Below are 24939 nucleotides of genomic sequence, written 5' to 3'. Positions count from 1 at the left end.
ACAAGAGGAAGAATTGGATTTCTCTAGGCCCCTAATAAGTAAAACATACCCCAGTGGGAGGACTCACATTAAAGAGTATTTGGAAGTCACAAAATTGACTATATGAGGTCCAGTGGTACAAAAGCACACAAATTTGAAAGGAAAGAGAAGGGGGATTAATACAAATTATGCAAGGGAAGCTAAACGTGACCAAAGTTATTGTATGGAATTTTCAAATTAAAATATAATATGGATACCAATGGGAGGAGAAGCCCTTGGTCCTGCTATAGCTGGGATTCCCCTTACCCCCAATGTAGGGAAATGTCAGGGCAGGGAGGCAGGAAGGGGTGGGTGGTTGGGTTCGGGAATGCCCTCATAGAAGAAGGAGAAGAGGGGATAGGATAGGGGGTTTATGGATAGAAAACTGGTAAAGGGGATAACATGTGAAATGTAAATAAAAATATACAATAAAAAATACAATAAACATTACGGCACAGTAGAGTGCACATGTACTCTCAGCTACACCAGATTGAGGGGGAAGAATTGAAAGTTTGAGATAAATCTGGGCAAGACTGTGTATTGAAATATCATAAAATTTGGTTTTCAAAATGGGACTGAGAGAGGAAAAGGTTCTTTCAAGGGAAGGAGATCAGTAACTAAACCTATGAGATAAGAATATGGGGAGATTAATGAGGTTAGAGAGCATAAGAATAAAGTAAGGGAATAAGAAGAGAAGGGAGGAGACTCCACCAGAACAAAGTATTATAAAACTGTCAAAATAAAACTCACTACTTTATATGATTATCTGTGGTCCACCTGTGGTTCTAAGTTCTGGGCTTCCTTCCTTTCAGGGTATCCAGAAGTCATAGCACACCAGGTTGAAAGGATGAAGCAGAGTCCAGAACAGGTGGGTATCTACAGGATCCTGGTCTGGCTGGGAGCGAGTGCTGGACAGGGGGATAAGGGGGTGGGTGGTTGATGGTGAGGAGTCGAGGGTAGGGGAAAGTTGGGTGGGGGTTAGGAAGCAGATGGAGAGGTGGGGTTCCTTCTCTGAGGATCGTACTGTTACAGCTTTTTTAGACTAAGGACTTCTCCAATGGTCTTCAATGAAACAGCTCATGTAGATGATCTTAGCTGTGCCCATACACTTAATTTGGGATGAGCTTGAACACACATACTTTATTGGGGCAAGTGGGTGTGGCACATAAAACTTTGTCAGGAAGTTAAGTAAGGTAAAACAGGTTGAGACCCAGACACTCAGTGGGCACACACCTGAGGTTTAAGTGGTTTCCCCATCCACTACTAGATTCCTGGCCTAGAAACACATGCTGCATTTTCACATAAAGAAACGTGCACTATGGCCATGTAGGACCAAAACAGAGTTCTCCATGCTAATGAGGTACTTAATGGCCTGGAGGGCTTAGGTAATAAGCTTTCCTTCCCAGTCATTCCTCTCTGCAAACAGTATTTAATTTCAGGTCTACCATGAGAAGTCGGCATGGTACATCATGCATCCACTTAAGGCCATGAATAACTAATGTTTATAACTGTGGACTGTCACTTTCATCTGAACTGTCATGGTGCATCATGAAGAAGGCATTCGCCTACAGAGCTGAAGCTGAATTCTCTGGTAGAATACCTTTCTGTCCTCCCAGATACAACCTCCACCAAGTCTGCCTTTGTCAAGCTAAGGGCAAGCATCCATGGGATAATCCACAGCTCCTCTTTCCCCCAGGCCCAGGCTAGATGCTATCCCCAGCCTTCAGGTCCTCAACTCTGCTCTTAGTGACTCCCAATGGCACCTGGATGTATAAGAGTCTGAGAAGCCCATGCCTGGCCTTTTTGCAGGCCTGGGGACCCCAGAACCAACTCCTGCTTGCCCACATCTCAGACCATACTTTTCCACCCTTGAAACTGCATCTCAGAGTTTCCCTACAGTCCAATACCCATCCCAGCAGTGGGGTGGTAAGCACAGTTAAACTCCCTGTGTCCTGTCTTTCTTAGAGGCTGTGTGCAGCAGTAGAGTGGACATGGACCCACAAAAGTGGGTGCTGTATATGGACATTGGAGAATGGGAAGGAGTTTTTGAAGTAAATGAAAATTATTGGCTAAAGTTTAAAGTTCTATGAGTACCTCACTAATATGGAGAAGCATTTCAGGAATCTCAGGTACTTGCTTGTTGGGTTCTTATGGGCTGAAGGGCCAAGGGTTGGTGTTGGTTGTAAGTTTACCAAGTACTGCTTAGCCTTCCACAGGTAGAGTAGAGGGTATGGTGTTCAGGCTACCCAGACAAGGTCAGTGAAGGAGATTCCCTGCTGGTAAAAAGAACCTCAATTTTGCACTGAAATCTGAAGAGATATCCAGTCACAGTAGACTGCGACCTCAATTTGTAGGGTTTCCTCACAGTTATCTAGAAGAATAAAATAACGTGGGTATAAAGGTGGAGTGGAGCATTTGTCCATCATTAAGAACATGTTTGTCTCCAGTATGGAAAAAAAGGAATACAAAAATAGGTAGTTAAAGTGTGTTTAAATCAACAAATGTCTACTAAGCATAATAAATATGAAAACAATACCATGAGTTCAAATGACAGTTTTAAAATTACTTGCATTCAGCAACATCATATCCTACATGAGAGATAAAGCTCAAACCTATAAAAAAAATAAAGATATAAAAGTAGCACGATTAATCCTGTCAAGTAGCTATGCCTTTTTTTTTAATCTTTATTAACTTGGGTATTTCTTATTTACATTTCGATTGTTATTCCCTTTCCCGGTTTCCCGGCCAACATCCCCCTAACCCCTCCCCCTCCCCTTCTTTATGAGTGTTCCCCTCCCCATCCTCCCCCAATTACCGCCCTCCCCCCAATAATCACATTCACTAGCTATGCTTTTTAAAAGGAAACTAGCATTTGCCAAATAAGTGATTAAAAGTATGTATTTCAGAATTTACATAAGAGACAGATATCTGATTGTTTGCCACTCCCAAAAGCCTTATCACAAGGTATGCCCTGTTAGGCATCTTAATTATTGTACTAATTATTATCTTAGCCATGAAAGTTGACATTGGTGCTTGCTCTAGATATTTTTTTGGGCCCACAATGGTATCTAAGCTATCTGTCTTCTTGGTGGTGATTTATGGGTACAGTCAAATCTTCTGTTCTACAAAGTTTTGTTAGAATATTTAAAAATAGTATATATATATATTTATATATATACACTATTCATATATATACTATTCATATATATATATATATATATATGAATGATAGAAAACAGTAAAAAGATATGTAAAAATATAAATAAGCACATACAGGGATTCAAAAAAGCCAGTCTACGATGGGGAATTTAAAGGTTAAAATGTAGACGGAACAACATTGATCAACCAATGAGAGTCTGGTCCCACATAACAGTGTAGCTCCTGCTTTACATGGCAGATCCTTCGATGCTTCACTCTGAAAGCCATAGTCCCGGTGACTTTGACTTTGCTATCATTGGCCTTATTTCCCTTACTTTCCAATGAGCTCCTAGAGTGCCAAATCAAGTCAAATAATCTGAATTACCCTAATTATTGCAATCTAAAGAGTCTAGTCAAAGGTGAGAGTAGCAAAAGCCTAGGAAAGATTTCCCGGATAAGACATTAATGTAAGTCATGGACAAGTGGTCAACAAGGAGACATGTTTGCCAAGGCCAGAGATGTAGAGGGCTATAATGCTTTCCTCTCTCCACCTTGTCTTCTGTCTTACATTTATGGGTGTCTTTCTCCTCCATGTACTTTCTCGCATTCCTCTCCACCACTCCACCATAACTGCATTGAATTTTGTGTGGGTTTTACTTTGAACGTTTAGTATTAAGTTCTTGCTTTGTTTATCCTCTTCCCTTACAGCTGTGGCTTAAAAATTTTCCCTGATTTACCTGAGCTCTCTAATTTCCAAAAAAAAAAAAAAAAGACCAACATGCTCTCATTATTACTTTGCTTTAATAATGATTTCTCCATCTGTCTCCCTCACTAAGCTACAAACTGCTTTAGATTAGAACAGTTTCATTTTAATCATCGATATATTCTCCAAGCCTGGAACACTATCTACCATATAATAAGTACTAAATAACTTTGGATGAGTAGATTAAACCTTTCACCTCTAGTTTAGCATAAAATTTAAGACATTCGTGTATCATTCTCCATAAGATACTATGCGATTTGCAAGAATCAATAATCACTGTCAGTTTTGTTTCTCTTACATTAAAAAGAAATGCACTGGCTATTATTATTCCTTTTTGATTTACATCTTCTTGAGTGTCACAATTTCTCAGCACTGGAGGAGTAGAAGAGATTTATGTCTTCTCTAAAGGCATAAATGTTAATTTGATTTTTAATTATTTTTTTCTACTAGCAGACATGCTTCAGTTTAGTTCCCACTTAGGATCAATATTGATTCAAGTTACTTTAGTACTCTCACCTTAAAAAAAAAGCATGTCAAAGCTAGACTCTGAAAATTATGATCCACTGCTCACTATTATTAACCACAACCATTAAATTTTTATTTTTCTTTCTGAGGTTTGGAGAAGTATAGGCATAGGAAAGAAAGACAAATCCTTGTCCTTGGAATTGTGATCATTTCACAGAGCTCATGACATTCCACTGTCGATTGCAATGGCCTTTGCATTCTTTGCCTAGTAATCTCTGCCACTACTGTTGTGTGTAATAGGATGCATCATTTAAATGATTGGGAAAACAGTAGTGTCTTACACAAAATCAGAGACCATTTACAAGGATTCATACAGAAAAATGGAGCATGGCACTGATTGCTGGACCGCAAGTGGGAGAAGTAGATGCAGTAGATAAGAGTCTGAGATCAGTTTCCAGGGCCACAGATAGAAGCATATGGAATCAAGCTTCTCCCCATTGTTGTCATTTATAATTACCGGGTTTTCTACACCTGAGCATGAACCCACAACACAAGCCCAGACAAATAGCTCCAGGCACTGGGAATGGTCACCACAATTGGAGGGAGCATAACAGCTTTTAAAAATACTTGTTCTCCAATCTTTCACGTGGAAACCTCAGTCATCAGGTTAAATACATCCCTTGTTACTCCAAAGTGCTATGCCATTCTAACACTGAAGGTGTATCTCCAATGTATCCATACACATACAGATTAAATCCATCATAATATTCCCTCAATTACAAAACACATATTACACATTTCCGAAATTGAGATAGTTCTTGTACAAGTACATAATGTATTTGTATTTTAAATCTCCTGGTATGCTGTCTTTTGCCTCTATTTTGGTTTATTGAGTATTACAGTTGACATTAATAAAGTTATAGATATTTTAAGAATAAAACAATAATGGATCAACAATATAAAATGATGGTTTTTCTCAGAAGGATTATTTTATACAGCACCTTTCTTTGTCTAATTTGTTGCTACACAGAAGAGAGTATAAATTTACCTCTCATGATTTAGGATGCTGTGAAGTCCATGAGCTGAGGGCCTTGTTACATTATCTTATGAAGGAAGGCGTTAGATGATGTGAGAGGACTAGAGACCGAGCTCCCATCTCAAATCCTCCTATAACAGGCATTAATTCATTTGTTAGGTTACCGTTTTCATAGCCTGACCATTTATCAGGCTTCATTTCCCAGATCTCCAGCATGAGAGATTATGCTTCAAACACATACTTTACCAGTGACATATGCAAACATAGTCACACCTGGTAATTAATTATAATAAGATAAATTTAAATTCTAATTAAACACTCAGACTTCAGGAGAACCATGAGGATTTCTAAGTTTGTTTGCCTAAAGCAGATATTAAAGTCTTATTCAGTCAGTAAATCTGTGTCAAGGTTGATAAAATACAGCTCTATCAAGATAAGTTATAAGCAATTATGTGTACTACAGTTTAATTTATAAAAAATACTAGTATACCATGGCATGATCTAACAATAACAAGATGTAAGAAGGTGACATAGCATGAAATATAGGGTTTATAAAACGACAATTGTTAGCAGCCTAAAAGAACTTCAGTACCTCATCTCTGTGTTTCATTAGTGAAGTATCTTTCTCTACTTTTATCAATACATGTAGAAAATTATACGTGTGTGTGTGTTTGTGTGTGTGTGTGTGTGTGTGTGTAGAGTAATCTACTGAACAAAATATAATTTATGGTATTCTAAAAGACAGAAGTTCAGAGGGTCATGAAATCAAACAAAAGTGTATAGCAATGTGGCATGGAAAACTTGGGGTAGCCACCAGAAAGTCCCAGACACCAGGAAAGCAGGAGGTTCCCAGGACCCAATGGAGATAACCTTAGCTAAAATATCCAACAAAGGGGAGAGAGTCTGTAGAGACTATATCCAGTGGTTAGGATGGCCCCTGGTTGAAGGATGGGGCCACTCATCCACCTTAAAAATATAATCCAGAACTGCTCCTGTCTAACTGCTCCTGTCTACAGAGGCAACGATTGGAATAGAAACTGAAGGAAAGGCCATCTAGAGACAGCCCCACCTGGGAATCCATCCTCTATGCAGTCACTAAACCAAGACACTGTTGCTGATGCCAAGAAGTGCTGGCTGAAAGGAGCCTGAATATGGCTGTCTCCTGAGAGGCTCTGTCAGAGCCTGACCAATACATATGCAGATGGATGCTTGCAGCCAATCATGGGACTCAACACTAGGACCCTAATGGAGGAATTAGGGGAAGGACTGAAGGAGCTGAAGGGGTTTGCAACCCCATAGGAAGGGCAACAATATCCACCAACCAGACACCCCAGAGTTTCCAGGAACTAAACTAACCAAAGAGTATACATGAAAGGACCGATGGCTCCAGCTACATATGTAGCAGAGGATGGCCTTTACTTTTTGATATTATAATTACACATTTCCCTTTTGCTTTCCTCCTTATGTGCTATTTTGCTCCTTTACAAGTCTGTATTTTATTTTCGCTAATTGTTGTGACGTACATACATATGTCTATGTATATGTATGCATACATAGACACACATATAAATGCATATTCCTAAATACCTAAATAAGGGCTGATCAGGCTACATAAATGTCCCTTGTTTTTCAGGGCTGACCATAATTGGTAAGCTCTTCTGTCATGGAGCAGTACACCTCAAGCATGCAGTAGTGGCACGCAAATCTTCATTGAAACTAACAGATCTCTAGTAGGACTTAAGATATAGTAAGCAAGAGAGAAATTATGTCAGGTAAGGATAACATACCTAACTCCCCAGTGCTAATGAAGGTCATGATCTTAGAGGAGAACTTATAACCACCACTTATTTTAAAACAGCATAATCTATACTACATTCTTAATATTCTCTCCTTATGTCCATAGATTGATGTAGTTTTCACCCTTCATCGTGGAACTTATTTTCTTACATATTTATACCAATGAAGAAAATTATAATAAATCAAAATGCAAATTTTGGAGCCCAGTATTAATGGATATATCTACAAAACAAACGCTTCTCCAATGATTCATGGAATATTGCACAAAAGGGTGGGAAGTGTTGTAAGAGACAGAGCATCAGGGAGATTTCTGTAAGACTATGTTAGATTAATTTTGACATAAATTCTCACTATCATGTCTGCCTAAATATGAGCTGAACAAGAAGCAGTACTAGCCACCAAAAGTTAGATATGAGAAAGCCCATAAGGACTTAACATTATATAAAGAACTATAAGCAACTGTTGAATGATGAGAGTGGGGGTAAATAATTCTTTTTCTTATTTGGAGAAATACAAACATGTAATGAAATCAGACTACAGTATTGCAGAAACAAGAGATCCAAGTAAATATAATGTATTTTATAGAAATAGATAATGATTTATAATATAAATTATCATTTATGTAGGGAAATGAGCTAGCCCTCCTATATATACTTTGAACAACAAAGGACCTGAAAATTATGTCAGTATCACACACTATTCCTAATATATGAGCACCTACAAAAATGAAACAAAAGGTATATAATAAATGAAATATAACTATAACAATAGAATAATAAGTAGATTATGAAGGCATGGTGATGAGTTGTCTGTGATGATAATTGAAATTTAAGCTTGGAGGTGTATGGTTTCTTGGAATTAGGAGAGAAGCCTCTGGTGCCCATGACTGGGGAGTCGCATACTTCTTCAGAGTTCTAGAATCATTTATTACTGCTAAAACTTGATTGTATCCACTCTTCACTAAAAATCATGTTAGTAACATAATACAAAAATGTTGGAAGATAGGGCACAATGATTTGTAGGAAGACCATCCTGGCAAAGTAAAGAGAATAATGCCATCCTAGGGAATTTTGTTTGCATAAGAGATAGCTTATTACAAAATGAAAAGCTCTGCCCACTGCTATTATCTTTGAACCCCTTTTCCATCTACCCACAGTCATGGTAAGATACAAGTAAATCCCAAGTAGGTGTCAGTGCCCTGATATAATACAAACTCAAACACTGCCATTAAAATAATGCCAGTAATTGATAAATTATTTAGTATTATATATTCTTATATAAGGGCATGGAACAGGATAATGACAACTCACATAAATATTACACTTCAAGTCTGGTCACAGATACAGAGGATTAAATTAAATTAAGCTGACCCTTCATTGTTAGAATATTTGGGTATTTGGTAGGAAACAAAACACTCAAATTCTTCCACGTGCAAACATGAACTGGCAACTCCACAATACAAGCTATTGAAGGAAACTCATCCTCAGAAGAAAAAATATTTACAAAAGCATTGTGGGGACAAGTAATGGAACCCACTTGCAGTCTTTCTTGTCTGGCATGCACAAAACACTGGGTTGAATGCAAGCACTGAATGTACTACTGAAACTGTTACCTCAGCAGTGGGAAAGTAGAAGCAGGAGCATTAGAAGTTCAAGGTCTCCCAGTATTATTGTGTATGGTGCAATGTATGCTTGGAGTTTGAGTAAAGTTTCTTTTATGAATGTGGGTGCCCTTATATTTGGAGCATAGATGCTCAGAACTAAGAGTTCATCTTCACAGATTTTTTTCCTTTGATGAGTATGAAGTGTCCTTCCTTAACTTTTTTGATAAATTTTTGTTGAAAGTCAATTTTATTTGATTTAAGAATGGCTGCTCCAGCTTATTTCTTCAGACCATTTGCATGAAAAATTGTTTTGCAGCTTTTTGTTCTGAGGTAGTGTCTGTCTTTGTCTCTGAGGTGTGTTTCCTCTAGGCAGCAAAATGATGGGTCCTCTTTCTGTATCCATTCTGTTAGTCTATATCTCTTAATTGGGCAATTGAGTCCATTGGTGTTAAGAGATATTGAGGAATAGTGATTGTTGTTTCCTGTTATTTTTTGTTTTTAGAGGTGAAATTACGTTTTTGTGGCTATCTTCTTCTGGGGTTATTGCAAGAAGATTAATTTTTGCTTTTTCTAGGGGTAATTTTCCTCCTTGTGTTGGAGTTTTCCATCTATTACTCTTTGTAGGGCTGGATTTGTAGAAAGATATTGTGTAAATTTGTGTTTATCATAGGGTATCTTGACTCTCCATTTATGATAATTGAAAATATTTTGCATATAGTATCCTAGGGTAGCATTTATATTCTCTTAGGGTCTTACAACATCTGCCCAGTATCTGTTACTTTATGAGTTTCTGGTGAGAAGTCTAGTGTAATTTTGATAGGTCTGCATTTTCCCTTAGTGCTTTTAATATTGTTTCATTGTTTTGTACATTTGGGGTTTTGACTATTGTTACACTGGAAGAATTTCTTTTCTGGTTCAATCTGTTTGGAGTTCTGTAGGCTTCTTGTATGTTCATGGGCATCTCTTAATTTAGATTAGGGAAGTTTTCTTCTATAATTTTATTGACGATATTTAAAGACCCTTTCAGTTGGGAATCTTCCCTCTCTTCTGTGCTTATTATCCTTAGCTTTGGTCTTCTCATTGTGTCATGAATTTCCTGGATGGTTTGGGTTAGGAGCTATTTGCATTTTGCATTTTCTTTGTGTATTATGTCAATGTTTTCTATGGTATCATCTGCCCCTGAGATTCTCTCTTTAATCTCTTGTATTTTGTTGGTGATGCTTGAATCTATGACTCCTAATCTCTTTCCTAGGTTTTTTTGTCTCCAGGATTTTCTCACTTTGTGATTTTTTTATTGTTTCTATTTCCATTTTTAGATCCTGGATGGTTTTGTTCAATTTGTTCACCTGTTTGGTTGTTCTTTCCTATAACTCTTTAAGGGATTTTTGTGTTTCCTCTTTAAGGGCTTCTACTTGTTTACCTGTGTTCTCCTGTATTTCTATAAGAGAGTTACTTATGTACTTCTTAATATTCTCTGTCATCATCATGAGATATAATTTTAAATCCATATCCTGCAGTTCTTGTGTGTTGGGGCATCTGGTGCTTGCTATGGTAGAAGAAGTAGGTTCTGTTGAAGACAAGTAGTCTTGGTTTCTGTTGCTTACCTTCTTGGTCTTGCCTCTGGCCATCTGGTTATCTCTGATGTTAATTAACCTTGCTGTCTCTAACTGGACTTTGTCCTTCCTGTGGGCCTGTAAGCCTGTGATCTTAGTAGTGAGAACACTCTTGGGAGACCAGCTCTCTCCAGGCATGCTTTGGGTCCAGAGGGCTGTGGGACAGCCTTATCTCTGGGCAAGTGGGAGACTTAAACACCCCACTCTCATCAATGGACAGATCACTGAAAAAGAAGCTAAACAGAGGCACAGTGAAACTAACAGAAGTTATGAAACAAATGGTTTTAACAGATATCTATAAAACATTTCATCCTAAAACAAAAGAAAACAACATCTTCTCATTACTTCGTGGTACCTTCTCCAAAATTGACCAAATTATTGGTCACAAAACAGGTCTCAATATATACAAGAAGATGGAACTAATCCCATGCATTCTATTAGATGAGCACGGACTAAGACGGTTCTTCAAGAAGAACAGAAAGTACACATACACATGGGAGCTGAACAATGCCCTACACAATGATAACTTGGTCAGAGAAGACATAAAGAAAGAAATTAAAGACTTTTTAGAATTTAATGAAAATGAAGGCACAACATACCCAAACTTATGTGACACAATGAAAGCAGCGGTAAGAGGAAAATTCATAGCTCTGAGTGCCTTAAATGAATGGTGAAAGGGACTGGATACAGATCTCTCCTGAGAGACACATCCAAAGTATGTCCAATACAGAGGTCAATGCTAGCAGCAAACCACCGAACTAAGAATAGGATCCCCTTAAGGGGAATTAGGGGAAGTATTGAAAGAGTTGGAGGAGCTTGCAACCCCATAAAAACAATGGCAACCACCCAGAGCTTCCAGGGATTAAACCACCAGCGAAAGACTATGCATGGACTGACCCAGGACTCCAACAGCATATGTAGCAGAGAACAGCCTTGTTGGGGCATCAAGGGAAGGGGAAGCCCTTGGTCCTGCCAAGGTTGTACACCAAGTGCAGGGAAATATGGGGGGGGGGCAATAAGAGGGATGTACAGGGGGAATAACTGTATGGGGAAGGGAAGGGAAGGGAATGGGGGCTTATGAACAGGAAACCGGGAGGAGGAATAAACTTTGAAATGTATATTAATAAAAATTTTTTTAAAAAGAAAAGAAACAGGAGAGAGCATACATTAGCAGCTTAACAGCACTCCTAAAAGCTCTAGAACAAAAGGAAGTAAATACACCCAAGAGGAGAAGAAGGCAGGAAACAATCAAACTCTTGGCTAAAATCAACCAAGTAGAAACCAAAAAGAATATAGAAAGAATCAACAAAACCAGGAGTTGGTTCTTTGAGAAAATCAACAAGATAGATAAAGCATTAGCCAAACTAACCAGAAGGCATAGAAATAATATCCAAATTAACAAAATCAGAAAGGAAAAAGTGAGGTATAACAACAAAAAATGACAATATTTTAAAAAGTATCAGATCCTACTACAAAAGAATACACTCATCAAAACTGGAATATCTGTAGAGAATGGACAACTTTCTGGACAGATACTAAGTACCAAAGTTAAATCTATATTAGATAAACCATTTAAACAGTGCTATAACCTGTAAAGAAATAGAAAAAAATCATTCAAAGTCTCTCAACCAAAAAAAGCCCAGGACCAGACTGGTTGAGTGCAAAATTCTATCAAACCTTCAAAGAAGACCTAATAACAATACTCTTCAAACTATTCCTCAAAATAGAAACAGAAGGAATACTACCCAATTTGTCCTAGAAAGCCACAATCATGCTTATACCAAAACCACATTAAGATGCTACAACAAAAGATAACTTCAGACCAATTTCCCTTATGAATATCAATGCAAAAATACTCAGAATTCTCACAAATCAAGTCTAAGAATACATCAAAATGATCATTCACCATGATCAACTAAGCTTCAGACCAGAGATACGGGGATGGTTCAATAAAGCAAAATCATTCAACAAAATCCGCTATATAAACAAAGTCAAAGAAAAAAAAAACACATGATCATCTCATTAGATGCTTAGAAAGTATTTGACAAAATTCAACACCTCTTCATGATAAATGTCCTGGAAAGATCAGGAATACAAGGACCATACCTAAATAGAGTAACAGCAATATACAGCAAAATAATAGCCAACATCAAATTAAATGGAGAGAAACTTGAAGCAATCCCACTAAAGTTGACTAGACAAGGCTGCCCACTCTCTTCCTATCTAATAAATATAGTACTTAAGGTCCATGGCAGAGCAGATAGAAAACAAAACGAAGTCAATGGGATACAAATAGGAAAGCAAGAAGTCAAAATACGACTATTTGCAGAAGATATGATACTTAAGTGATTCCAAAAGTTCCACCAGAGAACTACTAAGCCCAATAATCAACTTCAACATAGTGGCTGGATATAAAATTAACTCAAACAAATCAGTAGCCTTCTTCTACACAACAGATAAACAGGCAGTGTAAAAAATTAGGGAATCGACACCCTTCACAATAGTCACAAATAATATAAAATACCTCAGTGTGACTCTAACTAAGGAGGTAAAAGATCTATATGACAAGAACTTCAAGTACCTCAAGAAAGAAATTGAAGAAGATCTCAGAAAATGGAAAGATCTCCTATGCTCATGGATTGGCAAGATTAATATTATAAAAATGGCCATCTTACTGTAAGCAATCTACAAATTCAATGCAATACCCATTAAAATTCCAACTCAATTCTTCATTGAGTTAGAAAGAGCAATTTGCAAATTCATTTGAAATATCAAAATACCCAGGATAGGAAAAACTATTCTCAACAATAAAAGAACTTCTGGGGGAATCACAATCCCTGACTTCAAGCTGTATTTTAGAGCTATCATGATAAAAACTGCATGGTATTGCTACACAAATAGGCAGATAGATCAATGGACTGCAATTGAAGACTGATAAATAAAGCCACACACCTATGGTCACTTGATCTTTAAAAAAAGAACTAATATCATCCAATGGGAAAAAAATAGCATTTTCAAGAAATGGTGCTGTTTCAACTGGAGGTCAGCATGCAGAAGAATGTAAATTGACAAATTCCCATCTTTTTGTACAAAACTCAATTCCATATAGATCAAGTCCATCTACATAAAACCAGATACACTCAAATTAAGAGAAGAAAAAGTAGGGAAGAGCCTGGAACACATGGGCACAGGAGAAAATTTCCAGAACAGAACACCAATGGCTTATGCTCTAAAATCAAGAGTCAACAAATGGGACCTCACAAAATTGAAAATCTTCTGTAAGGCAAAGAACACTGTCAATAGGACAAAATGGCAACCAAGAGATTGGGAAAAGATTTTTACCAATCATACATCTGATAGAGGGCTAATAGCTAATATATGCAAAGAACTTAAAGTTAGACTACAAAAAAACAAATAATTCTATTAAAAATTGGGTACACAGGTAAAAAGACGTCCCAACATATAACAAAGACACATGGTCCACTATGTTCATCGCAGCCTTATTTATAATAGCCAGAAGCTGGAAAGAACCCAGATGCCCTTCAACAGAGGAATGGATACAGAAAATGTGGTACATCTACACAATGGAATATTATTCAGCTATCAAAAACAATGACTTCATGAAATTCATAGGCAAATGGATGGAACTGGAAAATATCATCCTGAGTGAGGCAACCCAATCACAGAAAAACACACATGGCATGTACTCATTGATAAGTGGATATTAGCCCACATGTTTGAATTACCCTAGATGCACAGAACACATGAAACTCGAGAACGATGACCAAAATGTGAATGCTTCACTCCTTCTTTAAAAGAGGAACAAGAATACCCTTCGGAGAGAATAGGGAGGCAAAGTTTAGAACAGAGGCAGAAGGAACACCCATTCAGATCCTGCCCCACATGTGGCCCATAGTGTCATTCTGATTTTCACATGTATGCATGCATATGTACAAATGTGTAATTATACTTGTTCAAACATATGCAGCCATGTTCGTGCATAAAACAAAAAAACAAACAAATAAACAAAACAAACAAAAAATTTATTCTCGGTTGAAGAATATTAAATGGCGGAGAAGCACCTAAAGAAGTATTCGACAATCTTTGTCATCTGGAAAATGCAAATCAAACAGCCCCGAGATTCTACCTCATACCAATCAGAATTGCTGAGATCAAAAACTCAGGTGACAACAGATGCTGGCAAAGATGTGGTGAAAGAGGAGCACTCCTCCATTGTTGGTGGGATTTCAAGCTTTTAGTCTGGCAGTTCCTCAGAAAATTGGACAGAGTACTACCTGAGGACCCAGCTATATCACTCCGGGGCATATACCCAAAAGATGCAGCAAAATAGAACAAGGACACATGCCCCACTATGTTCATAGCAGCCTTATTTATAATAGCCAGAAGCTGGAAAAACCCAGATGTCCTTTAACAGAGGTGTGGATACAGAAAATGTGGTACATCTACACAACAGAGTACTACTCAGCTATCAAAAATAATGACTTCCTGAAATTCGTAGGTAAATGGATGGAACTAGAAAATATCCTGAGTGAGGTAACCCAATCATAGAAAAACACACATGGTATGTACTCACTGATAAGTGGATATTAGCCGAAAGCTTGTAATACCCAAAAACCAATTCACAGACCATATGAAGCTCAAGAAGAAGGAAGACCAAAGTGTGGATACATTACTCCTTCTTGGCAGGGACAACATAGTAGATACAGGAGGAAATACAGGAACAAAGAGTGGAACAGGGATTGAAGGAAAGGTCATCCAGAGACTGCCACACCTGGGAATCCATCCCATATGCAGCCACCAAACCCAGTCACTATTGCTGATGCCAAGAAGTTCTTGCTGACAGAAGCCTGAGAGGGATGTCTCCTGAGAGACTCTGCCAGAGACTTAATGATATGGATAAAGATGCTTACCCATTAGACTGAGCACATGGAGAACTTAGAGAAATGACTGAAGGAACTGAAGGGGTTTGCTGCCCCATAGAAAGAACAAGAATATCAACTGACTATACCTTCTAGAACTTCCAGGGACTAAACCACCAACCAAAGAGTACACATGGTGAGACCCTTATCTCCAGCCACATATGTGCCGAGAATGGCTTCTTCTGGCATCAGTAGGAAAAGAAGCCCTTGGTCCTGTGAAGACTCATTTTCCCAGTGTAAGAGAATGCCAGGGTAATGAGGTGTGTGTGGGTGGGTGAAAGCATCTTCATAGAAGCAGGGGGTGGGGAGGTGGATGAGTGTGGAAAGGGGAAAACATTTGAAATGTAAATATATAAAATATTCAATAAGAAAATAAATTTTAAAAAGACAAAAAAGTTCAAGGTCATTTTTGGATATATGCAGGAAGTTTGAGGACAGACTAAGCTACATGAGAGTTTGTCAGAAAAACAAATATTATAAATACATAGAAAAGTATTTTTACTCTTCCTGGTTGAAATGTTAGAATTACTACCTCTTGAATTCAAAATTGTATTCTTAATAATATTCAATAAATGTATTTTTCACTAGCTAAAATAGAAAGCCATTTTAAAACAAGAGCAGGATAAAATAAAAAATAACAAACCAATTCGCCCTCCCCCCCCAAAAAAAACACCATAATATAAAATAACCAGCAAAACTCAGTAGGTCTAGAAAACAGCTACTCAAACAAAAGCTAAGAGAGTTGTGATGGAGAGACAGATAGTTCATGTTTTGCCCATATGTGAATTTAAACTGAATAAAATAATATGTATTAGGATTAGGAGGTGAAAACTGAAGGTGGAAAGAGGGGACCAAGGGAGATTAGAAGAACAAAAAAAGGGGTGATCAATAATGAACATAGTCAAACACAAGCGTGCACAGAAATGACAATGGTATCTGCTGTGGCTTGAAGAAGGACAGTCCTCACAGGCTCCTAGATTTGAAAGCTTGGTCACTAGCGAGTGGTGCTACTTGACAAGAATTAGAAGGAGTGGCTTTGTTGGAGGACGTATGTCACTGTGGGTGGGCTTTAGGATTCAGTATGCTCAAGCCAAGCACAATATCTCAATCTCTTCCTGCTTTTGCCTGTGGATCCTTATGTAGAACTCTCAGCTTCCTGTCCAGCACCATGGTGTTCAATCAGCCCCAATATGAAATATTTTCCTTTATAACAATTGCTGTGGTACTCCTATCTCTTCAACTTCACAGCAACAGAAACCCTAAGACACTGCGATTAAAGTCCATTATTTTTCACATGAAATTAAAATTTTATTTTAAATCGTATTATAACCATGTAGGTTGATGAGTAGAATTTCGCACACCAGCCCCCTTTTCACCTCTTTTGTCCTTTGGATTCCCTGGCTACACAGTATTTCCTAGGGGCTCTTCCCTTAAATTCTACCAGCATCACAAGCTCAAAGCAAAGGGTAAGTTAGCATGGACTACAACTGTCAAAATGTGGGCCATGTAAACCTTTTCTCCTTGTAGGTTAATTACATCAGTTATTTGAGAGAGTAAAAGGTGATCAGGCCACTGTGATGGCTGTCAACTTTACAGACCTAGACCTCGGCCCTGAGAAAAACCTCTGAGCACAACTTGGAGGGATTAACTTTATCAAGGAAGGTCTCAGAATTCTCTGAGGGTATATCTTGATTATATTCAATGATGTGGCTGACCCATCCAAATTCTGGACACGGCTATTCTTGGAACTTCATAAAGTGGGAATCCAGATAAACATTGTCATAGATTCATTTGCTGATCTCTGCTGCTTAAGGGCGGATACAGTAGTACTGGCTGCCCCAGCTCCTGCTTCTGTGACTTCCCATTGTGATGGCCTGAAACATAGAGCAATCAGGCAGAATACTTCTCCCTGTACTGCTTTTGTCAGAGTATTTTACAAAAGCAACGAACTAAAAAAACCAGACCTGATACTTCATTCTCCTGTAAAGAAGAAATACCAGAACCTCAACCTGAGTTGAACATTCAAATTATATCAGGAGATCTATATTTAATTATATATACTGATTATCAAATTAATTAGAGCAGTTTTCTAATACTTCAGCATTATTAAATGAAAGTACTATAGATAAATTACCAGCTGGGATCCTCTTAGTCAGCTGAGTACACAGTAAGAGGATTTCTCATCCAATTCTTCACATGGTTAACTTCAGAAGTCCTCTGTGAGGCTTAGAGAACTGTCTCCAATGCAGTTTCACCTCCAGGAGCAGTCCTGCCCTGCCACACGAAATGGTCTAGAAAAGTAGTGCTCAGTGAGAGAAGGCACAAATTAGTGAGTCAGAGTGTTTCCATAATTAATATTCTATGATTACAAATTATTTTTTCAGTATCAAAGAGGTTATTGGAGTCTAGAGAGGGAATGTAAGATGTTTCTGGAGAGATAGCATGTGACATTTTTCTTCCTCGGGAAATTCTCAGGTCCCTTTCCTCCATATACAAAATTGTCAAGTTAATACATTTTATTTTTAATATAGTTTTTAAGCGAGGAAGATATCCATGGCAGAGTTTTTCAGTGGCTTTTCAATTCCTGCCAAGATTGGCCAAGAATCTTAATCAAAAGCAAAAGAAACTCAACAGAAATAACCCTAAATTAATGTGTGGATTAGAGTATTTTAAGCCAAGTATCTGGCTTCCCTGTTTAGCCTGAATTCCAGTCCCCTTATTCCCTCCTCTTGGGTGTTTCTATGCCATTTTCACCATTCTCTCCTATCCTGGTGATAATCATACTATCAAGAAGAGAGCTTTATTATGCTTCAATAACGTGTCCATGGCAAAACTGTCTCAAAGAGAAAAATGCCTGAAATAACTAACTCATTCCAAAATATGAGGTTAATTTGTACAAAAGAAAATGTCTCTTATAACCATATTGAAAGAAAGCTTATATTTGCCTGAGAACTTGGAAGGCAAAACAGCAGATATGCACAGCTACTGACTCTCATGAATTCCTTACTGGTTTTCTAGAATTGATACAAAAAAAAAATACATGAGTCTTATAAAATTTGCATAAACTTCTTCCACTGAAAAGGACACAACTATGGACATGTCCTCTGTGACACCCAGGTGTTACTGATGGCCACAGTCTCTGACTGTTGTAAATTTCTTCTCCATTTGGAGATGCAGAATCATATTTGTATTTTATTCATTTCTATAAAATCTTTTCATCTAGGACTGATATAATAAAGTTCAGCTTTTAGTACTAGCCTTGATTTTTCAAAATCAACTGTACAAATCTCCATGGAGTTAGAGAAAAGATGAGCTACATCAGTATCACAGAGTTTTCTCTTACTTAAAAAGCAAACAAACAAACAAAAAAACAAAAAACAGCCAATCATTGAACTTGGGTCCCCAATGGAAGAGTTAGAGAAAGGACTAAAGGAGCTAAAAGGGTTTACAACCCCATTAGAAGAACAGAAATATCAACCAACCAGACGCCCCCCCTCCCCAGAACTCCTAGGGACTAAACCACCAAGAGTACACAACAATGGACCTATGGGTCCAGCCACATCTGTAGCAGAAGATGGCCTTGTCAGGATCAAGGGGAGGAGAGGCCCTTGGTCCTGTGAAGGCTCAATACCACAGTGTAAAGGAATGTCAGGGTAGGGAGGTGGGAGGGAGTAGGTGGATGGATGAGGGAGCACCTTCAAAGAAGCCTGGGAAGGAGGAATGAGATAGTGGGTTTCTGGAGTGAAACCAGAAAAGGGGATAACATTTAAAATGTAAAAAAAAATCCAATAAAAGAAAAATAAATAAATACAACAACAACAAAAAAACCAACAAACAAAAAAAATCTAAAACAATTGAGCGATGACCTTATGTTCCACGTCACCCTCAAATCCAATATGTGGCTAAAATGACCTTGCATTTGAACTCCTTATTTTCCTGCCCCTACTTCCCTGCTTCTGAAAATTAGAGGCATGCATCATCACACTCTGTTTATTCTGCGCTGGGGCAATGACCCAAGTCCTCATGCATGCTAGACAAGCATGTTACCAACTGACCCATATCCATAGCTTGCTTTTCTTTAGAAAATTATAAAATCAACAAAATACATCAAGGTCATAAAGATACTGGGGACATTCTACAAAATGCTCTAAAACTCTAGGGTATAGAAAGCAATCTGCCTTGTCTGGATGATTTTCTCCTGTGATGATGAAGTGACATGTGTATTCACTCAGGGTGTATCATATGGGTGCAGTATGTCATCAACACCTAATGAAGGTTGTCTTTCACAATTAGTGTGTGAAAGAATGTTTGCATCAGAGAGACACATCCTTTGTGACCTGGTGATATTTATTCAGTTTGAAAAATAAATCTACTACCGCAAGAAATAGGTCCCATATTACTCAACAAACAAAAGAATCATCTTCACTAAATATTTTAATCAATACAGACCCTTTGCTGATTCCTTATTATAATGCTGTCGATATTCAGAGGGAGAATTTCAACAGAAAACACGCTTCAGGGCCGGCAATTGAAGGGGGAATTTTCTATTTGGAGACTGAATTGCTCATAGTAGATTGGTATGTTTCCCTCTAGTGGTTAAATGGCATTTAACTCTACGAAGTCACCTTTAAAAAAACAAAGGAAGGAATTAGTACAGGGCAGCATTTAGGGAGGGGAAAATAGGACAGGGTGTAAAGGATGTGCAAGTCGAATCAAGTCTATTTGTTAGGTAGAATAGAATTCATAGTTTCAAATACCTGATCCATTTCTATGGGTTGAGCAAGGAGAGAGAATATTTTAAATGCTTGCTGATGAGAGATGCTGATGACGAGTGAGGAAATGAAAATCAGAAGGGGAAACAATTAAAATACTTAGGGAAACCAATTCATTTTAATGTGACACAGGAATGGTAATGAAGCTAGATTAGCCATTTTTAATTCCAAGTTACATTACTTATTTAAAAATCTCTTATTAATTTCATTTTTACCGAGCCTAAGTTCATCTACTGGCTTCGTTCTGATGAAGACCAGCTGCATTTCTCTTCTGACCCTGTAGCTTCAAGGTGGGCAGTGTTCTACACAAGGAGAAAAAGTAGTAGCACTCCAGGCACAACAATCGTTTCCCCAGATACATCGTTCTGTTTTAAAACATTCTTCTAAATAAATGGTGGCAGTTTATTTCTAACAATGCACCTTTTAAACATGCAGGCCGATTACAAAAGAGATTCCATTTTCTTTTTTTTTTCTAAAAACTACAAGCAGGTTTAGATATTGACAATCAACTGAACAGCAAAATTCCACACCGGCTCCAAATATGCACGCTGGGGTTCCTGGAGCAATCATACTTGTTGAAATTAAGGGTCAAAAGGCAGCACTGTGACTTCAGACAACCGAGGGACAGACAACAATCTCCCACCTCTGTTGTGTTCTGTGAACTGACCATGGTCACAGAATAAGAAAAATTGCTGCCAGATCACAGAATCTTTTCTGTGCCAGAAGCACCTGCAGTTATTATGTACAAAAGATACTCAGAATGCCAAGCGTTCAGAAGCACATAAAGCTAGCTGTCCTTCCCATTTCTCCTAGGGAAATATATGGGTGCTTCTTAGCCAGGAAAATGAGCATGATACGCATAGGCCCACATAAAAACACATGCACGCACATGTGTGTGCACGGGCACACACACCCTTCTCAACTCTACTCTGCAGTTTGCTCTATACTATGAATTATTAAAAGAGGAGAAGGAGGAGAGCTAAAAGCAGAAGCTTGAAATTATCAGCTCATCACCCACAAAGAGGTTGTAGATCTTCAAGGAGGAAGGCGAAACAGAAAGAAGCAATTATTCCACAAGTCCTCTTTGCGTTGAACAGATTATAAACAATGTGGCCAATACATTTATCTTGCCTCTGTAAGGAAAATAAACACATGTAAATGGAACTACATGCGAGAATCGATCATTTTCTTCGCATGCTTCTACATTGTCCACAGTCAGCTGGGGAGAAAAGATGTTAAAAATGATTAAGCCTTGCTGGAAAATAGAATCAAAGGGACAAATATGAAAAACTCTGCTATTTTATTTATATTTAGCAGCCACTACCCAAAGCTGCAGGGGGATTAAGCAGAAGGTCTGTGGATTTTTAACAACCTTGAGGAAGGTTATTTCTTCTGAAACCTGATATATGAAGATTCCAGACACATGTCGTCTTACATATTGAGGTCAACTGACATAGATTAGAAAAAAATGTGTTAATTGCCTGGCACTGTTAAAACAAATCAAAGACTTATGTTAGATCTCACTTGATGAGTATGCAATGTATAACACACCAAAGGCTTGAATCAACAATAGAACACTTTGATAATCTGAAGTTATTTTGATTTTTTTCTTATTTCCACTAAATTTCCACAGAAGTTGTAAATCCTGATTCACAAAACAAAATTGATTTTTTATCTGTCTGTTTTCTGTGCATCAGGTAAAACCAGGTAAGTTTGTTGTTGTGTGCTTTAGTCTCTCTTACATAGGTCATTTCATCTATCTGAAATATGATTTGCCTTTTCTTGTTGACATAGCATAAAATCAAACCTGTATTTTTTTCTACATATAATGTTTAATTTAGTCACTGTAACATATAGAATTAGGCAATAGTGTATACTTCATAGGGCACACTGGGAAGGAATTTTACAGTGTGTCCTTTTTAGTATGACACTGAACCAAGCCATTTTGGAGTGTGTTTGTAAAACACTCCTGTTAAAATGAAGAGAAGAATGTAAATGTTGGTAAAGTATAGTTCATTAGAAGACAGGAGACAAATAAGCAAGGATTCGTAGTACATGGAGAATGGATGCAAGAAGTAACATATTGAAAACTGAGCGAAAATAGCAGAAGGCTCATTGAAAACATTTCTAGAGCATCTTTCAATAGATGCTTAAGCAGAGTGGTTCTCCGCCTTCCTAATGCTGTGAACCTTTAACACACTTATTCACATTGTGATGACCTTAACCATAAAATTATTTTCATTTCTGCTTTGTAACTGCAATTTTGCTGACATTATGAATTATTATTTAGATAGCTGATATTCAGTATATCTGCTATGTGACCTCTCTGAAAATGTTGTTTGGCCCCCCAAAGGAGGTGTGGCCTACAGGGTCAGAACCAGAGAGTTAGAACTTTATCATGCTTTGTATTCTATTTTCCTCCCATAGTTGACTAATTTTATTCTCTGAAAGACATGGAGGGAACCTTTTCTTCACTTCCTAAACATTCTTTTCCAAGTCGGTCATGACATGCGTACTTACCAGAAAGTATGTAAGGTGCTCAGTAGAGGAAATGAACAGGCTGGCCATGAGCTAAGATGAGGAACTCTGGGCGCAAGTCTGTGACTAAGTTCAAAGCCAGCAGACCGACTAATAGAGACACCAACCAGCTGTTTAGCTAACAGCTTGCAGTGCCACTGTGAACAGTCAGCTTGCTTTTTCCCTTTGTGAGGTAATAATTTCTGGGGCAATTCCCTGAGTTGGGGCATTGAAATGCCACCTATCACAGAGAGGAAAGGTGGCATTTAAGATCCGAAGTGCTTCTCATGAAGCTAAAATAGAGACAGAGCAGCCACTTTACTAACAGTAACAAGGTGCTGCCCCATGCTGCTGTCACGTAAGTGCTGAGATCGGAAGATTCTAAAAGTCTAAATGGTTTTCTTCTGTCTGTCAAAAGTACCTTTTCGAGTTCCCCCACCTCAGCGCTGGTGAATTCTTAAGAAGTGCCAATAAGCAGCATGGAAACTATGAAGTAAGAAAGCATTGATGGCGATACCTTTGTGACAGCTAATGGAGACAGTTTGGCAGAATGTCTGTCTGAAAAGACCGTCAACCTTCCCATCAGCATGCCTTCCTGGAAGCAGTCTAAGAGCACTCTCTCCCTTTTCTATTTGCGTTTTAAGACCACCTCTCTCCCTTTTAATTTTTTATTCTTTCTTTCTGCCTCAGTCAGAGAAAGTTCTGTGCCCCATACACTCATGACTCAGCAATGATCCACATAAGTAAAGGAGAGTGCTTGTCATGCTTGCTATACACCAACACTGAGAGGGAGAGAGAGAGAGAGAGAGAGAGAGAGAGAGAGAGAGAGAGAGAGAGAGAGAGATCAACATTCTGGAAGTATCCTTTTGAGAATTTATAGAGAAAATGTATTTCTCGCATTTTGTACAGTTTAACAAAAGATTTACATGATATCTAATTGCAGCATCCATTTAATTGAAAACATACTCTAAAAAAGACCCTCTAAATTATAGTTTGGAGAAATCCATTCACATGCAGAATAAATCCTGCAACCTTCTCATAAATCCTTCTAATACAAGTTTTGAAAGCACTAGGGGTTTTTCTACAAACCCAGTACAATGTTCCAATATCTTACTACAAGCCTAGGCAGCAGCAGAGGGAGATGAACACAGACAGGAGAATTTATTCATAATTGAAGCAGAGAAAAAACCTTAGATGAATGGAATCGAGATGGCTATTTCTCACCACAGAACCAATGGTGCCTTCCACTTGCTTCTTCTGTTTTTTCTGAGTCTTTGTAGCTGTAGAGATGCTTAACCATTGTCTCAATCATTGGCTATCCATAGCTTGCCTACAGAGCATGTGAGGAAGCTGTACTAAAGACACACCTGGTTTTCCAGACTGAGAATAGAGCATGAGGCTAGTGCTAGTTGGAAGACATAAGTAACATTAGTACTCAGTGTGAGAACAATGGCAATTTCATTCAGGAAATTCTAGATGGCAAATTCCAGGCTTGTCTATCATTTTACATGAGATTTACCTTGTACAAAGTCAGGAAAAAAATCCATTACATGTCCTAAGAGAAATGATGCAGAGTTGCTGTGGGCCCTGCCAGTTTTCAACATCTGTAAGCAATCTACTGCATACTTTGTATAGGATTGTTTACGGTATAAATTTTCTGTGAATGAAATTTCTTACCATAGCCTTCTAGGAAAATGATATATCCTATAATTCATATGTATCCAAGCCCGGTGCTAAGTAGCAGAAGTTGAATGTGCCACCCAGTGATATTCCAAGAAGCTAATTACCTAAGAGAACTCAGGAGAGGTTGCAAAGATTACGGCACCTCAACAATAAAGTAATGAGACTCGTTTCCATGAGCATATGTGAAAATCACATCTATTCTCTGTATCGACTCAGGCAGACTTTGAGCAGATCTATGCAAATCCTACCTGGCTCACATTTCTTTCTCTCTGTGGAGATTTACCTATCAATATAGTCAATATAGATTCTTCTTTGAACATATTGTACCTATCAATCATTTAGAAGACAGTGTTTGTACTGCCATTAATAGTTACTGTAGCGTGATTTCCACACAACCCTTTCAAACAGAATTTCCACTGATGTGATAGCAGTGTTGTCTATTGCAGTTTAAAAATTATGCAAATGTTTGTCATCTCTAAGCAATATTAACTATGTAAACTCATCCCTGGGCTAGATATCCAGATGAGGCTCAGTGAGTAGCTGTCCCCTGTGCTTCTCAGGAAGTTTCATATAATCTGTCTGAAACTTATATAT

The 24939-nt window shown here is 38.0% G+C and overlaps 1 long non-coding RNA gene across 1 annotated transcript in view; it reads right to left on the bottom strand.

The window, feature by feature from the left end:
* Window positions 1-22766, bottom strand: part of LOC148005717 (uncharacterized) — a 35478-nt gene extending 12712 nt beyond the window's left edge. Inside the window, exons 1-3 of the long non-coding RNA XR_015621409.1 lie at window positions 22666-22766; window positions 19823-19998; window positions 17508-17664 (exon numbers count right to left, since the gene is read on the bottom strand). This is a non-coding gene — a long non-coding RNA (uncharacterized LOC148005717). The remainder of the gene's footprint in view (window positions 1-17507; window positions 17665-19822; window positions 19999-22665) is intronic.
* Between the last annotated feature and the right edge of the window lie 2173 nt (window positions 22767-24939).

This window comes from Rattus norvegicus, chromosome 5 (genome assembly GCF_021556685.1).
Source record: "Rattus norvegicus strain SHRSP/BbbUtx chromosome 5, alternate assembly SHRSP_T2T, whole genome shotgun sequence".
NCBI lineage: Eukaryota > Metazoa > Chordata > Mammalia > Rodentia > Muridae > Rattus > Rattus norvegicus.
This window is presented reverse-complemented; position numbering and strand designations above follow the sequence as displayed.